The sequence below is a fragment of the Lissotriton vulgaris genome, chromosome 3_1 (genome assembly GCF_964263255.1).
Source record: "Lissotriton vulgaris chromosome 3_1, aLisVul1.2, whole genome shotgun sequence".
Taxonomy (NCBI): Eukaryota; Metazoa; Chordata; class Amphibia; order Caudata; family Salamandridae; genus Lissotriton; species Lissotriton vulgaris.
Genome location: NC_141689.1, coordinates 1,616,573,013 through 1,616,591,717, shown reverse-complemented (window position 1 = coordinate 1,616,591,717; position 18,705 = coordinate 1,616,573,013).

Sequence of the window (18,705 nt, the reverse complement as noted above, 5' to 3'; positions counted from 1 at the left end):
ATTCCATCCCCATGTGGACAGTAGTCCCCAAAACCATCCCATCACTGACTAATCTCCTGTGTCCTGATGTACAGACTCGGAGATGATATGTAACTTGGAGATAGCTTGGTATACTGCAGGGGCATTATCAGGAATGTAAACACAGCAACTAGACCCGATCAGTTTACAGACTCCACCACGATCTGCAAGGATAATATCTAAAACTATCCGATTTTGTAACGTCATAAGAGGGTCCGCCTGAAGTTCGGCTGTCACATTACTCAAGGCTCCAGAACTTTTATTTATGGTAGCCTCAACAACACGAGCTAAGTATCTGATGTCTCTGCTATTGGCCATTGGGCCCCAGAAAGGAAGCAACCCTTTAATGAAGTCAGCTGCCTCCTGTCCTGCTGTGTCTTTCTGGTCAATAACTCCCCTACCATGTCTTTTCCTAAAATGACCTGAAGGAGCAGTATACGTTGGGGGAAGAAGAAAAGCCATATAACATGTTCCTGAGAAATAAGTAGTAAGCCATGTATAGGCTCTATTGTGACAGATAAAATATTTGCCTTGTGAAGGCACTAGTGGTGAGGGAATCTGAGGTGTATAGACATAAGTATGAGAACAGATACTCCTGCTGATTTTTAACATTCTGGCCATTAATTTGTAAACAGAAATTACCTCGATGAGGTACAGTCCAAATTGGCGGAGATCCCCTTCGTTTAGCCTTTTCTGTGAGACTAGTAACATATTGTGTTATATTCCATCCATCATATGCTCTTTTCTCATCTATGGGAATCTTACTAATCTGAGCAATCTTAGCCATAGTCACTATTCCCTTAATCAAGGAAATTTGACTAAAGTCTGCTCCACCACCATATGGACTACCAGGAGGATACCGTAGCTGGTTCTGGTAAATGAGAACATAGCCAAATAAGCCCAGGCAGAACCTTCAAAGGAGAATGGAAAAACTAAACACGGCATACCTCTCTCTGTATTATGAGGCATGAGCCCACAAACCCAACAATCAGTAGTATTCATCACCAGTTGATGTTGATGCAATAACTGGATAAACGGATTATTGAAATATTCTGTTCTCCTAATCTGTTTGTGTTCTGAAAGTGTATAAAACCGATGTGGGGAGGCAGTAGTAAGAAAAGATAAAGAGACAGATGTAGGGACATGTGATGGCTGTATAACATAAACAACCCAACTTCCACACGCTAATAAAGTACATACACATATCAGAATACATAGGGTTATTCCACAAGGACTAACCATTAGTTTCTTAAATCTATCTTTCATATTTACAGTCTGATCATTAATTTCCACTTTAGTACCCATTACTCTAAAGTGTTGCTCATGATAATCTTCCTAGATCACTTAGCTGTGGTTGTTAGCCGTCCTATGACACTGCAAGTCCTGCAGACCTATGTCACTACTCAGGTCACAGCTTAAGAATCCTACCGTGACCCTGCAACTTGATGGATAGTGGAAGAAAACACATTAAATGTCTTTTAAAAAAAAAGTATAATCAGAAAAATAAATCGTAAAAAGGAAAAGTTCAATTGTCTTTGATCATTCTTGGTCATCAATTATTTCGAGTCTTATTAGGGATCGTCTGGTCCGTAAACAAGACTTCTGGATCCACCGTGTTCAAACTCAGATGTGTTGGGACGGCCTCCTGTAACACGTCGTCGTCTTCTTTCTCAGAGTTCGTTTGTTCCATGCGTGCACTACTAAATGGTACGAATCTAGGCACTTTTTCACTTTCGTTATCATCTATGCCATCACAAATCCATTGGTCAGAAGGCAAAGGCAAAGGTACCCTCTTACAGTGCACGCCATGGATCCAGTTCTTCTTTCCAACAACCTTCACTGCCGTACGTGTAGTCAACAGCACTTGTCGCGGTGGGCCCCAACGAGGTTCCAAATTCTTTTTCCGCTGAAAGTTTTTCACACAGACCCAGTCGCCAGGTTGGATGGAATGACCTGAGTCTGCGGAGGCCTCTGGCAAAGTGTTTTGAACCTGTTGATGAAGAACACGTAATTTAGTGGTGAGGTCATGCAAGTAGTCAGTCAGCATTGGGTATGGAATATAGGAATACTTTTTAGGTCGAGGGACTCCCCCGACATTTGCTGGGCGCCCAAAAACGACCTCATACAGACTCAAACCTAGACGAGAATGCACAGTAGTTCTCATAGACAGAAGTGCTAATGGAAGGGCATCAGGCCAGGTGAGACCTGTGCTCACCTGAATCTTTGCCAATTTAAGCTTGAGAGTACCATTATAGCACTGTACCAATCCTGCTGACTGAGGGTGGTTTGCCGCATGGAATTTCTGTTTAATACCAAGACCTGCACACACTTTCTGCATAATTTGGCCTACTAATTCACTCCCATTGTCAGACCAGACAATGCGCGGCAAACCAAACCACGGGAAAAACTCCTTCAAAAGGACTTTGGCAGTAGACAAAGCAGTGTTGTCCTTAAGGGGGTAGGCCTCTATCCATCTGGAAAAGGCACAAACCACCACCAGAACATACTTGAGGTTATTACAATGATCCATATGAATGTAATAGATTTGCAATACCTCGAAAGGATACGTAGGGGGAGCAAAATGACCTGCTGGAGTTGGGGTTCCCTTTCCTGGATTATGCATGAAGCAAACAATGCAATGCTTCACCACGTTTTCTGCACATTTAGGAATTCTTTCATTCTGCCATACTGGAGCCAGAATTTTACAGATGCCCTTTGCACTAATATGAGCTGGACCATGCGCCATAGTAACTACAGGTAGTACATAGGCATCTGGTAACAGCCATCGTTGATGTTCTGACAATTCCGTCCAACACCCAGTCGTGTCCAACATTCCCGTACTCTCTCTCCACATACTCAGTTCTTTCTCAGTAGCCTCTTCTTGAATCATTCTCACACTTTCGATTGTGTCTTTACACATTCTTCCTTCTCTAACCCATCTTGCAGGGCCCGCAACATACATACGACTTGTAACATCTCTCGCTGTCTCCTTTGCTACTTCATCCGCAAAAGCATTCCCATGACCCACATCATCAGTAATCTTTTTATGAGCGCTACACTTGATTATTGCTATTTGTGTAGGCAAGGCAAGTGAGTCGAGAAGATCAGTCACCAACTGGCCATGCTGTATTTTAGTCCCATGGGAAGTAAAGAATCCTCTTTCCTTCCACAAGCGACCGAAACTATGAGCCACACCGAAAGCATATTGGCTATCAGTGTAGACGTTCACTCTCTTTTCTTTTGCCAAGACACATGCTCTCATCAAAGCAATTAATTCAGCTGCTTGGGCTGAATTCTGTGCAATACGTGCTGTCTCTACTACCGTATGCAAAATAGTAACAGCATAAGCTCCAGTGGTCTCCCCATTTGGAAGCTTGAAACAAGATCCATCTACCCATAGGATCCCGTCCGGATCCACAAGTGGTGTGTCTTTTAGATCTATTCTGCCTTTCACTTCCTCCTCTGTTCGGAGAAAACAATCATGCTGTTCTTGAATGCCTTTCTCATCCGGTATGGGCAACAATGTGGCTTGGTTCAAAGTATTACACTGCTTGATATGTATATGGCTAGCCAAAAGCGTTAGCTCATATCCAGACAAACGAGCACTCATAAGGTGTTGTGTTTTTGTCCTGTTCAGAAGAGTATCTACTGCATGTGGTACCATAACAACAAGAGTGTTGTCCAATACCAATACAGCAGATTGGCGAATAGAAATTACTGCCGCTGCTGTAGCTCTGAGACAACTAGGCAATGCCTTGGCTACTGGATCCAACGTAGCCGAAAAATAGGTACATGGCCGTTGTTTGTCTCCAAATTGTTGCGTTAAAACTGACAACGCGCAACCTTCTCTTTCATGCACGTAGTGTAAAAGGCTTACTGTAATCCAGAGTACCTAACACAGGTGCAGAACACAAAGCAGTACGTAAATCAGAAAAACTCTTTTGGCATTCATCGGTCCAAGGGAGAGGTTGTGGCGTATCTTTCAACGTAAGCGCCAGCAAAGGTTTAGCTAACAAAGAAAAATTCGAAATCCATTGTCTACAATATGAGGTAATGCCCAGAAAGGCACATACCTCTCTCTGTGTGGTTGGCTCAGACATTTGTGCAATCGCTTGAATTCGTTCTGGGGTCAATCGTCTTCCCTCCTTCGACAAGAGATGAGCTAAGTAGGTAACCTCTTTGCGACAATATTGTAACTTAGAAGGGGACACTTTATGATGCATGTCAGACAAATGACGCAACAAAGAAACCGTCACATCTTCACAAACATCCTCCGAATCAGCAGCAATCAGCAAATCGTCAACGTATTGAATCAAAGTAGCACCTGGAGGCAAAATGAATGCATCAAGCTGAGATTTCAAAGCCTGACTGTAAATGGAGGGACTATCACAATAACCTTGAGGAGCACGCTTGAACCGGAAACTTCGGCCTCCGAGAGAGAAGCCAAAAATATCTCTACTTTCCTCAGCAATAGGAATACTAAAGAAAGCATTCTTCAGATCGATAACAGAAAACTATGCCGCTGAGGCGGGTATCATAGTAAGCAAAGCAGTGATATCTGGGAAAACAGGAAACTGGGGGACAACAATCTTGTTGTCCTCCCGAAGATCAATCACAAAGCGATACACAGGTGGTTGAGAAAGATCGCTGCGTTTAAGAAAGGTGAGAACAGGACTGTTACAAACATTACCTCTCGTTTCTTGAACCACACCCTTCTGAACCAGATCATAGATAATGGCCATCAAAGCTCGTTCACCATCATTAGAAATCTTATACTGTGCAATACGTGGTAACTTAACATCAGGCTTAATGGTAACCACATAAGGAGGAATCTGCAACAAACCAACATCATTCGGACCTGTAGCCCAAAGCGTAGCAGGAAGAGATTGCAACTCAGGCAGAAAGCTATCTTTCGATAGATATATAGGAGAAAACAATTTCTCACCCAAAGTAAGACGCACACCAGAGGGGGAACAATATAACGTCGCATGAAGATGTTTCAACAGATCCAAACCCAACAAATTCTCTCCGCTACCAGTCGTTAAAATAAGTGAAGCTTCCAGATCGTAAGGACTAATCGAAAGAGGCAAAGGACAAGAAACTGGGTTAGCAACTGGGGCGCCAGAAAATCCTACAGAAATGTTCGTTAAGCCAGACAAAGGTGCCCCAGGGAGTTTTGAATGGATCATAGAACTTCTCATTGCACCAGTAGCCAAATGAAATGGCTCTGCAATACCCAAAGCAACTACCTCAACATAAGGCCCATTCTGATCCACGGGAACTGATACGACTCCCTTACTTTGTCCATGGCTGTCCTAACTAGAATGAAAATCCTGAACCTCACCTTCAACACAATAATCATCATTGTCATATTGCACAGACTGAGTACTCTGCTGATCAAAATAATTTGAAGAATTCTGAGGGGGAAAGGAACGCTGCCCTTGAGGCAACGCACCTCACCCTCTACCCCTAGGTGCTGATTGAAAACCACCACGGCCTCGCGGCCCTTGAAAGCCACCATCACGCTGTAATAAAACCGGACAGCTATTCTTAAAATGGCCTTCCTCTTTACAATAGGCACACTGATTATGACCAAGCAAAGGTCGCGGAACAAAAGGCTCAGGTTTCTGTAGCAACCTGAGGCTGAATATGTTGCTGGAACTGATGCTGGCCAGAACGAGGGGGATAAGCCTGCTGAAGAAGAACTTTCGTTTTTAAATCCTTAGTCTTCTTCTCAGCCTTATCTTTTTCTTCTTTGTCCCTATTATCATAATACTGAGCAGTAGCTAATATTTGGGCAGATGAAGAAACAGCCCAAGAGCTTTTCGAATCTTTCAACATATGAGACAATTCAGGAAGCAGATTAAAGACAAATGTATCCACAAATAATCGCTGTCCACCTTCAGTACTTAAATCCTGACCACTATGATCAATAAATGTCTCCTCAAACCGAGTAAAGAATACAGAGACACTCATCTTTCTTCTGTTTACACGCAGCTAACTTATCCCAGTTAACGCGTAAGGCAGGCATCATCGTCTTCATTAAGGTGATTATTCAACCAGGCAACTGTGTAATCAAATCATCTGGCTCAGGACCACCCACTTGTGCTGCATCTGCAGCAACTATAGCGGCCCAAGTACCACCCAAAGCTTGGTCGTGGTCTTCTCTACAAATCCGAGCCAGCAATGCTTGTGGAACTACATTCCCCATCAGCATATCAATATCAGCCAAATTCATAATACATGCATCAACAGTCTGGGACAACTCTTTATAATAACCAGCAGGATTTTTACGAGGGTCCGGCAAAGACTGCTTAAGTGCTAAATCTTCAGCTCGTTTCCAAGGGACATGTACCCATATACGCTGAAAATGAGCAGGGACACCTGGAACAGCGCCACTTGCTAAACTGCTTCCCTCCATACTGGAGGAACTTCTCTCATAGGATAATTCTTCGTTCTTTGGTAACTGCAGGATCAGGTTCGGGAGTAGTCCGGGAAGAATATAAGGATCTAAAAGTAACAAGTGTCTGTATAGCACCCTCAACGTCAGGACCCACAATAAGTCTTTTATCAAACCTGTCCTGTATATCCAATAGACCCTGAGGAGTTAGATCCAACTCCATATCCTCCCATCCTTTACTAAGTGCGTCACACATGACATTAAAAACGTATCTCTGCGTAGGCGCATTCCACTGGAGAAAGGTACTCAATATATCGGGTACACTATACAGTGAACCATTCATCATCCATTTATGAGCGAGGGAGTCAAATACAACTTGTTCCTCAGAATCTGGGATTTGGCTATGGGATTGCCTTTGAGAGAAACCAGGAGTGCTATTAAACGGCCCAAAGAGGGGGGAGAAAAGAGCAGAGACAGTATCAACTATGAATCGGAGAAGAAGTAGGGAGTAAAACTGGAGACGCAGTATTAAGCAAAGGAAGAGAAAGACTACCTGTTGCAAGAGACACAGAAGGCAAAGGAGACTGAGGTACAGAAGTTGGTGGCAAGGGAGGTGCAGGCGGTAATACGGGAAGAGGCAATTGTGTAGGAGGCGGTGCTCCTGGCTGAACAACAGGTTGCTGCACAGGTGGCAATAAAACAGGTGTATTAGCACCTGGCGCATAAGGCGGAGGTAATTTCAACAAAAAGGACATTAAGGCATCTTCATCAGGATCTTTGCGCTGTGAAGGTAACACAGGATAGCACCTATCAATTGCCATCCGATGCTGTCTATCTGAGACCTCAATCGCACGATCAATCTCATCGTCTTTAAATTGCTGGGCAGCCTGTATAACCGTCATATCTTTCATTTTCCTATCTCTTTTTGCTTGTTTAATTTCTCTCTGTTTGGCTTCCTTACGCCAAAGGCAGAAAGAGTCAAACATTGCCGGCCGGGCTTTTCTTTTGAACAGAATTGCTTCCAAAATATCTAATATGTCAGGCTCAAAGCTACCATTTTGTGGCCACCGCAAAACACCATCTTTCTTCGTGTATCGGATCCATGCCTTATTAAAGGCAATGGGACCAACACCATGCTTGGAATAGAGCTCATAAGTGGGAGTTCCAACCGGAGGAATCGGACATGAATCCCCAAGCCGGGAATCCCTAGTACAGCAAAAGCAACAAAATTTCCAAAATCCGCTCAGACCAGGCATCTTAAGCACACTGATACGTTTACTAACTTTAAGGAGTGAAAGCAAAGCACACAGTACAAAGGTACTCACCCCTCGGCTTCGACTATTGCAATAGACGAATAACAAAAATCAAAAACAAAACAAAGAAGTGGGTGCTACCCACGAATACTTAACTAAATGGTCTTCTCATGCCAACGGAGGTCCGTCTAATGTCTCGCGATACCAATCATCACCAGAGGGTCCAAGGCAGGGCGGTAGTCAGGGCAGCAGTCATCAGGAGCCATCAGAAAGGAGTAGCCGCGCTGAAAAAGACCTTCGGTCCAGTTCGACATACAATGGTCGCTTCACGTGGCTCGCAAATCCTCCGGAATTTTCTTGCGGGGCTTTTCACGACCCTCGGGCTGAACCGCTACCACTGAAACCGCCCTACGTTGGGCGCCAGTTGGAGAACCAGGCCTTGTGGGCTGGGCGGTGCAGGGCACGCCTTAATCCCTGGTTTCGACTGCCTTGTAAAAAACAGAGACACAAGACACACTGTTGAGCGTGGAAGCCAGGTTTATTAGCTGCAGCTAAGCACAGTTGTCCCAGAAGTTACACTCAAGGTGGATTCTAAGGAGACTGCCACTTCAATCGTGGCACACAGTCTTTTATAGGAAACATATTTACAGTATCTCACTCTATGCACATACAAAACGAACCAATGAGAAAAGTTGGAAAACAAGATATCAGGTGTCTCAAATATGCCCCTCTCTCAGACCCTGTGTGCTACCCCTCCTGACAAATTAATCAGTGATGGCGGCGACAATCCCCTCTTACAGGTAGCAGGACGTATTTGTGTGCCTCAAAGGATGGTTGTGTAATAGGAGCATACAATGAGAAAATAGCGAAGGCCAGTCGGATAAGATAGTATAAGGAAAGAATAGGGGAGGGCAAATAGTCGGCCGAGACAGGGATCAATCGAGCCAGACATGGATTAACAAACTCAGCCAGACCCTGACATCGGGTTTCATGAACAAGGACAATGGAGTTACTTTTTAACTGAAAGGACACTTAGCAGCTGGAAAAGCAAAAGCACATCGTTCGCCGTGCTGCCTGAGTGAGGGCAACACAAAATGGCGACAGGACACAAAATGGTGGCTAAATACGGGACAAAATCTGAAATCGTAGAACCTCAATAGGTCTGACTTATTAATAAATAAAATGGATGTTTATTAGAAACCTGTCAAATAAGGGCTTATTTCGACAGGTTCAATTGCAAATTGTACCCAGCTAGAGTCAGGCTACAATGGTAGGCTTGATGTCACATTTGGACAGCCAGTGTAGTGAATGGCACAATAGGTGCTGGGGTTCACTAGTGACATTTAACTTCCAGGCCCTGGGTATACCTCGTACTATATACTAGGGACTTGCAGGCAACTCAAATATGTCAATTAAGAGTATGCCACTTCAACCATGTTTAAAGAGGAGCCCGACAACTTTACTACTGGTTAGCAGGATTAAAGTGCACAGATTTTTTAAAGCAAGCAAAAATACTGGGTCCTTAAAGGCTGAAAAATCAGGGGGGACCAAGCAGAAAATGTAGATTTCCTACAAGATTAATCAAACTGGCTATTCTATCCAATATTTCCATTAAGTCTCTGCAATTTGCATACCTATATTTATCTGCTATCCATAGACCCTCAAGACGCAGGAGAATATCTAATGCCATCTTCATGAATCTAGTGGTCTAGAGGCAAAATAGACATTGTGGACCAGATGGTGATGCAATTGTGAATGTGAGTGCATTAATGTAGTAAACTGAGCAAAACAGAATGTTTCACCCACAGATGGATTCTAACTAGGGACTCTCAAAGTCTACATTGAATGATGCATAGTTTGCAGTAAAATCCAGAGTTAAGTGTAGTGGCTCTGTGCTTAGATGTACCAAACAAAGATGGTAGGAACATTACTATAACATTGCAAAGGCTGTAGTGGGTTTGCTTCCGGGAGGAGTTGGGTAGAAGAGATAGAGAGAGAGAGAGAGAGAGAGAGAGAGAGAGAGAGAGAGACAGCCTGAGAGAGTGTGTGTGTGATAGAAAGAGGTAGGAAAAATGAGGAAGAGAGGGAAAAAAAGAGAGACATAAGTCAGCTTTTGGGAAAGAGTAAATGTGCAGTTCTGCATTAAAAGACAAGAGAGGAATATGCAGGAACTCTAGCTGGATAATCTTAGATAAATTCCACAGTTAGTGCTATACACATCCTGCAGGAACTGCTGCACTGACTCTTAAGGCACAAGGCTGCTAGTGACAGGAGAAGAAGACTAGCCACTGGAAGAATTGCTTCTGTCTGGTAAAGACTAGGTAGCAGAGATTCCTGCTTTGGCTTGAATCTATATGCCTGAAAGATTTTTCTGAGACCCTGGAAGCTCGGCTCTTGTTGACCACAAGGATAAGACTTTTGGTATTCACAGAATGCATTTAGGACTCCTAAAGTTAGGAGTCCTAACTTCTGTGAACACCAAAATGAGTAGGTGCCTTTTGTGAATACCAAAATGAGTAAGTGACTTCTGTGAATACCAAAATGAGTAAGTGCCTTCTGTGAATACCAAAATGGTAGTAAGTTTAGGATTTTGTCTTAAGTTAGTTCTGTGAATCGGGCCCCAAATCTTTAAGCTATTTTTTAAACAATTCTGTAAAACTATGGGCCTGATTAACAAAGGTAAATATACACAAGTATATTTCCTCATTTGTTTATTTACCTCTGTATCTAGTTATAACTCTCCACTTTCTTGTTATTCACCATTTCATAGTGAAGACATGTATCTAGCTGTAGACTTGCATGTTTCCACATCCCTCACATGAACGGGTGGAGCATCCTACAACAGAATTTACAAGTGTAAAGTTACTACTACTAACTTTTCACCAACGGAGGAAATCTCTGAGACTGGAGTGAAGTTCTCATTATAACAGAGTATAGGGAAATGTAATGAACATTTCTATAACAAAATAATTAAAATATTTCAATACACACTCATATAACATATTTAGTATTAATTATTAAACAAAATACAAGTTTATAGCACATTTAAACATTACTCACCTTCCCTATCATGTTTTCTAATTTAATATCTGGTAAACTTGAATAAAGGTAATATACTTAACTTAAAATGTTTTAAATTGAAAAAAATTTCTACAATTCTAATTTCTTTTAAATACAAGTATATTTAAACTTTTTAAAATCCTATATTTATGTATAATATGTAATTATTTTAAACTATATACATATAATTTAAAATGTCAAACTAATTAAATTGTTTCAACATTGGTTCCTCCTTTATTTTTTTTTTTATTTGCTGCCACTGTTTTCTAAGGGAGTGTGTTGCAGTACTAATTGCTGGCTATGTGTGGTGCTTGATTAGAGTTTTATATAGCACAAACTAGACCCGAGGCATCGGGTATCAGAGTGCTTTACACGAGCACCAATTTCATTATAGATTAACACATACTTTTTTTTGTTAAGCACAGGGAGATTTTGGGATTTGCCCCGAATCACAGGATGTGTAGCGTCGTTGCCGAGACCCGAACCTGGTTCCCCAGGTCTGAGGTCGACCGCTCAAGCCATAAAGCTACATCCTCTCCCCCTAAGGCTAGCTTGGAGTACATTTAAACCTGCTTTAACACCTTTCCAGCTCTTACTCATTTGTGGATTGGTGTTTTGCATTAGCATGTCCCTCTCAAACCTTTCCTTGAAACTCCCCAAAACCCTCTCAAACCCCTGCCAATTTATTAGCAATAATGGTCTATTTTCCCATCACTCTCACTGGTTCCTCTCACAATTACCATACATTTGCATACCTACTTGTGCGGAGATATTCACTGTGGCAGATGTCTGGGCACAGAAAAGACAGGAGAGGCCGAAGAGGGGGTCTCTGGCGCACCGCAGATGAGAGGTCTTAGGGCCCATAGTGTTGTAGTAATTCTTTTTGTACTATAAAATTGCAGTTTTTAAATCAGGCTTTGTGCTTGTAAATGTCTGACTTCTGCCACCTTATTTGGAGGGGGAATTCACAACTCTATTGTGGAGTCATGGGTGTAGCCCTCTTCAATACAGAAAACTTTCTGACACATTACTAACCCTATTCCATTTTTCACTCCAGTACTGGTTTTGACGCTACAATACCATTGCATTCTGGTCCATGCAGTTCATTCCCTCCCAAAGCCTTGCAGAATTCATGCTTTGGTTTTTTTTACACGTGTCCCTTCGTTTCTTGCTTCCTACTGATTCATCGATAAAGACAATCAGGCTTTGTTGGCTTTTCTCTCTACCTTCTCATATTCACTCTCTGTTCCTGCTTTCACAGTTTTCTTATCATGCCTTCTGGCTTGTCTCGAGTTTCCATTCCTTTATCCCAAAGCAAACATCACTTTTAGGAGGAGTTGGAAGCTTCAGAACCTAATTGTGCTGTCTGCACTTACTTGTGCTCCTCTCTTGAGATGACAACTATATAAACCATATGGATTCAGGGTTTTACAACAGGCTTTCTTCTGGGACTCTGTTCGACCTAGCCCTGACATGCTGATCTTCTTTAAGACCTTTGCCCTGTCCCTTTCTGCTTTGCATATTTGAGATTCCTTGACTCCTAGCTCCTGTTTTAATGCTATAGCTGGTCTATTCTTGCATCGTGTTTGATGCTGTAGCTCCTCTTTGCCTGTTCTCTGACGCCATTGCTCCTCTGTTACTGTTTTCCCACCTGGGGCCTTAGTCAGTTTCAGTTTTTTACGTCTTTATTTCGAAGTTTTCTTCATAAAAGACAGGCAAGTAAAATATATACAAGAATACAACACACATATACAGATCTTAAAAATTACAGTATAAGCAATCACATATCTTGTTTAAAAAGTCAATTAAATAGCATGAAAAAGACGTTTTTCACAATTAATAAGAAAAAGTTCATTCAATTGGGCATAGTTTTAGCAAATCTCTTATATCATTTATCCTTTATCACCTTGTAGACACCTAACTCTAATTAACCAAGCCCATCCAAGGTATTTTGTTAAACCTATGGCCAGCCATTCTGCTGTATTGAATCTTAGGATTGACTGCGCTTCATCACACACACGTGCGTTAATCCTTCTGCAAATGGGTTTAAGCCTTTTCCGGCGCGGTGCGCAGTATGCAGGGCAAGCAAAAAGAAAATGCCCTAAAGATTCCCTTTGATCACTACACCAGGGGCAGTACAAAGACGGTAGGTTATGCCATTTATTAGTAAATTCCCTTAATGGCAGCGTCCCTACACGAAATTGATGATGCAGTTTCCTATCAATACTTTTTGTAATAGTGTCCCAGTAGGTCTCAGTGTGTGGAACCACTTTGTGAATTAGGAATGTACCTGTCAAATTGGGTTTCTGTGAGAGCGAGACCAGGTCTTCTTTTACTGTGGCCCAGAATAGTAATTTGAAATCTTTTTTTGAAGGGAAAATATAATTACCCGGCTCTGTCCACTGCATGTGGAGACCCATTCTAAAGAGTGTAGTTTTTATAGTTTTGAACCAGGGTATATTCCATGCCCCTTGTATCGATCTCACATCCAGAATCTCCTTGGCAAACATGGATAATTCGGGAGTGGACCAGACGCGTCTCCATAAAGCAACCATCCTGTATTGGGCATGATGTTTAATAGATTGACAGCCCATATCTAACATAAGAGGAAGTAGTGGTGTCGATGGCGGAAGGCTTACCAGACTGCGAAGAAACTTGTTCTGGATTTTATCCAAAGCAGCTAGATCTACGTACCCCCATAAATCTGAGCCATAAAGTATGGCAGAACTAATTTTTGCGTTATAGATTTTAAGCGCCGGCAAAACTCTTTTAGTCTGGGAACAACGCTGTTCTGTCACAAGACACCCTGATAAACGTGCAAATTTTAGGCTGAGTGCCTCGATCTGTTCCTTCCAACGTAACCTGTAGTCTATTACTACTCCTAAGTACATCATTACCTATACTTGTTCCAAAATAGTCCCATTCATGGTTCCATGACCCCTCAGTGGTTTGTTCTTGGTCAGAACCATACATTTTGTCTTTGAAACGTTAATTTCGAGGTCATTTAGATTACAAAAGTCCACAAACTTGTTCATTGCTATCTGGAGATCCGCTTGCGTTTTTGCCAAAATTAGGGTGTCATCGGCAAAAATTAAAAGGGGGAATCTAGTCCCACCCAAGACTGGCGCATCTGTCGGTGTTACTGAGAGAAACTGAACGGCTTGATTAATGAAGAGTAAGAATAGGGTTGGTGCCAGGACACAGCCCTGTTTCACTCCTCGGGTCACTGGAAAGGATTCTGTCACCTGTCCCTGGCTGCCCCACCTTACTCTGGCAAAATTTTCTTCATGTAGCCTGATTGTAAACTCGAGTAAGTCAGATGGTATTCCCATTCTCCTTAATGCTGCCCACATCTTTTCTCTTGGGACCAGATCGAACGCAGATTTAAGATCCACGAACGCTGCGTATATTGTACCTCCTCCTAGAAACACAGTCTTCCAATAGATCATAATAAATCTGAGCACTTGGTCGACTGTGCTTATATTAGCCCTAAAGCCCGCCTGCATTGGGGACAGAATATTTTCTTCCGTCATCCAAGACTGGATTCTGCCCAACAGCATTCTAGCAATTACCTTCTGCAAGGCGTCAATAAGGCTAATAGGGCGGTAATTTCCCGCATTAGTCTTGTCACCTTTTTTAGACACAGGTAGGATCTCGGCCCCTTTCCAGGAATCTGGAATTCTAACACCTTTAGCTATAGCATTGGCCAGAATAGTTATGTAGGGGAGCCAGTTTACCATGTCATACTTAAACAGACCCCCCAGGATATTGCGGCATGGATTAGCAAATTTAGCGGCACAAATATGGAAATTTAGCGGCACAAATATGGAAATTTAGCGGCATTTTTGCGGCACTGTATTTTACTCATGAGCATTCATTTTCAGCCTTAAATAAATAGAAAATGTTTTAGCAGAGTATTCCACTTTAAAATAGGTATGTTTAAAGTTATGCCGCTCTACAGAAGCACAGATCCAATCCTAACCTCGTTTAAGGGGGGTCCTATTTCTCCCCGTGATGTTCTAGCACCCTTGTACGGACCCCCGCGGGGGGTACCGCTGCCTCCTGGACCCATGAGGCAAGACACCTCTTCCTCAGGTGCCCTAGGGCTCAGGGTCTTAGTGGGTGGAGGTGCATTGCCACGGCTAATGTAAGACAGTTAAATGTTGCTCAACGCCATGGTGGACATACTGAGTCCAATAGATGAGTGAATATTGTAATATGCTACAGGATGGATCTGTTCTAACCTTAAACTGAGATGGGAGATGCAATGTACGTGCTTTTTGTAAGTTCAGTAATATTGTGTACCAATAAAAAGATTATCAAAATAAAATAAATAGTGCTCTACGCCAATCAGTGGCATAGGGTGGGTGATGGGTGTGATGATAATAATTTGTAAGTGCAATTTAAATTGTTGTGTAATTAGTCACACAGCTCCTCCTCATTTCGTGTATGGAGGTAACTATTCCAGTTCTACACATGATGGTACACAACTTTCTCTTTCAAAAAATATAACTCAAGTGGTTGTTAACAACACAATAGAAACTGTTAGTCTTGATAGTCTTAAAATAAATGAACATGCCTGGCTTGATAGCTAACTGTTTGAAGATTTTTCTTGGAAAATGCCCTCAGGAGGCGAAGGAGAATGAACGGCTGAGTAAGCCTTACATATCCTGCACAACTTCATTACGTTGCAGAAATGCAATTTAATACAGTACTTAGATACTTTCAGGCTCACTGTGCATATTAACTTCAAAAGTTGACCGAGGTTTCGGGTCCATTTTATGCAAGGGCGCTGGAATTTTTCGCAAGGTAGGCACAAATTAAGCAGGTGCACTGTCTAAATTATTCATCAACACAAGCAAAATATGTGGCGTAACGTGTGACATTTTGTGACAGTAGTTTTGTAATTTCTACTTTTTAACACTCTCTGGGCAAAGGTGTCATCTTAATGCTATCAGTTTGACACCTAAATACTGCAATGAGCGACTAAAAAGGCCTAGAGAGACTGTATCTGAACCGCAGGGTGTGCCTCCCATGCCCAGCAGTAGTAAGCCTCTCCTGGTGATCTTTCCCTTTTCTAGCCTCCTCCACCTGCCAGACCTTCTCCCTGCTTCGTCTCCTCCGTCACCCTGGGCACTACCTTCACTTCCTACTCTGCCATCACCTCCGCTTAACCTCCGCTCCCCACCTGTCTACACTCACTACCTCACCCCTCCTGTAGAAGCAGATTCTCTCTCTTTTACAGACCCTTTTATTACATCTCTCCTCTTCACTTGCCTCCCTATCTACTGGTCCCCCCTCTCACACAAGGCCCTGTCTTCACAGCTCCCCTCTCCTCTGGAGCTCTCCTTCCCAGCACCTCCCATCACAGCTCCCCCCTCCTCCCCAGCTCTCCTCTCCAGCACCTCCCTTCACAGCTCCCCTCTCCTCTCCAGCACCTCTCCTCGCTGGCCCCTCTACCTACAGAAAGGGAGCAGAGGATGAGAAGGGGCCTGGGATTTCAAAGGTCACTGAATTCCAAAGCCAAAGTAACGTGCCCAAAAAAAAATATGACCTGCCTGCTAATTGTGATGAGCGGGCTTGCCACACGCACAGCCAGAGACTGGTTGCGTTGCCTGTGCTTGTGGCAGTGTAGATGGAGGAAGGAGAAATATGACGACGAACATGCGTTCATTTCTTTGTATTTTCTAGCAACATTCCAGCAGGTGGCGCTACCTGATAACTTGCATCACAAAAACAGCATTATCAAGAGGGCAAAATAAACGATCATTTAAATTAAATACAGCAATCGGCGCTACCTTTCATTCTCGCAGCTCCCCACTACTCTGCCCCTTCCTTTCTCCACTGATGTTTGTGGACCCCATGTGCCGAAAGGAGTACGGAAACAGGTAATGACGTATTTGCGTACATCCAATGAGAAGCCACCATTTTTTTAAAATTGCAGCTGGGACACCTATTTCGCGGCCGAAATGTTAAATATCGCGGCAATCGCGCTTTTCAGCTGATTTCGCGATTTTTTTCGTGAATCGCGAAATCGCGAAAAGCTGGAGGGTCTGCTTAAAAAGATCCGCTGGAACACAGTCCATGCCGGGGGCTTTCCCATTTTGAACCTGCTTAAGGGCGTTTACTGTCTCAGATTCCTTAAAGACTATATAATCACAAAAAGCAGCTGGAATCGGAGGCCAGTTACTCTCCCCTATATTGTGAGTACCCATCTCAACACCGCTGAACTGGGCAGAGAAATACTCAACCCAGATCTCAGCCGGAACATGATTGACTGGGGCTTGCAAGCCCCCTGTCCCTCCCCACTTCACTACCTGCCAAAATTTTTGTTGGTTGGTGGAAAGACTGGCCTCATATAAGTCGAGCCAACGTTGATCATCCCAGGTTGTCTTCGCTTGTTTAAGCACCTTCTTATAATTAGCCCTTTCTTTTTTAATATCCATTGTTACCCTGGTTTTGATAGCAGCGATCAGGGAACTATGAGCATTGCGGCAGGACTTGTCATACCATTTGGCTCCTAAATGAGTCAAACCAGTTTTTTTTCCATTACCTGGTTTAATAAAGAAGGTTTTGATTTTGGCAAAAAGGGACTCATGGATTACGCCAATTTGCTTCAGTGACCCCACATCTTCCAGTAAAGGCTTAACCTTCTTGGTCGCTGCCGATACATCAACTGATATATTATCAATGATGCCAGGATCTTCCAGAACCCTTGCCCAGCGTACCCTACGGCAGTCATTTGTAAGAACTGCCTCAGCAGTTATAAGGTTTGCTGCATTGTTTTTAAGTAGGTCACCATTTACTAGCAGATTTATAGCAAAGGGATTGTGGTCACTTTCCGGTCTTACTAGTATTTCCATATCCTTTAAAAGATTCCAAAACTCCATCTTAATTAAAAAGTAGTCTATACGGCTAGTGCTGTAGCAATTATCAAAAGTAGCATTTCCCACCAGATCTGACTTAGTCCTGCCATTAGCCGCTTGCAAATCTCACTCCAAACATAGACCAAGCCACTGCATAACGGCCTCAGTAACCTTTTTAACAGGTGGAATGGCCAAGCTAGGAATATTCCATAGCTGATCTGCTTCGCCATAACACCCGTTGTCCAAAGTGGATATGGGTTCGAACGTACAATTAAAATCCCCAGCCATCATTACACACTTATCTCTACCAATATTGTTCAAAAGGGGATCAAGATCCTCAGCAGTTTTAGATATCTTTCCTCCTGGTCGCCCCCTAGCATATATATTGATTGAGAAAAAATCTTGGTTATTTACACTGCTTAACTTTAGCCCCTGGATATCAATACTCGAGGTAGGCAAATCATAGATCTTGTAACCTAGATATTGTCGAATCCAAATAACAAGACCCCCCCCGATGGGCGACCCTTCGGTCCTTTGCATGCTGGTTTGTAAAAATTCAAGTAACCAAGTCGATATATGGCGTCGACTGACCAGCTTTCTTGAAATACAATTATATCAAATTGTTCTACAAATGACCCCCAATCAATTTCATCCAATTTCCCCTTCAGCCCAGCAATGTTCCAGGATAATAACTTAAGGGTAGTTACAGGTGTCACTAGTGGCCTGTCAGGTGAGCTAACATTCCCCTCACATCCCTCATATATTGGGGAGTTACTTGTGTGTTCATCTATCCATTCAATTCCTAGGGGGGTATTACCCAACTCGTCCTTCAGCATATCTACAGTATTCGTGATTTGGTTTACGATGGAGTTATCTAACACCTGGAGATTTGGAGAGTGTGGAGATATTTCACCGATGGGCGATCTGGGCAGTCTGTAATCTAGAGACCAATTAATGAGTCAGTCTACTCCATCCAGTCCCGTTAAAGGGGCAAAACGGTTTGACAGATGGGGCAGGAACATTGGATAAATAGATGTTTCTGGAAAATATCTATCTCTAGGTCTATAGTTTTGGATGGAATGGTTTTGGTGTGAATGGTCTCTCGCTG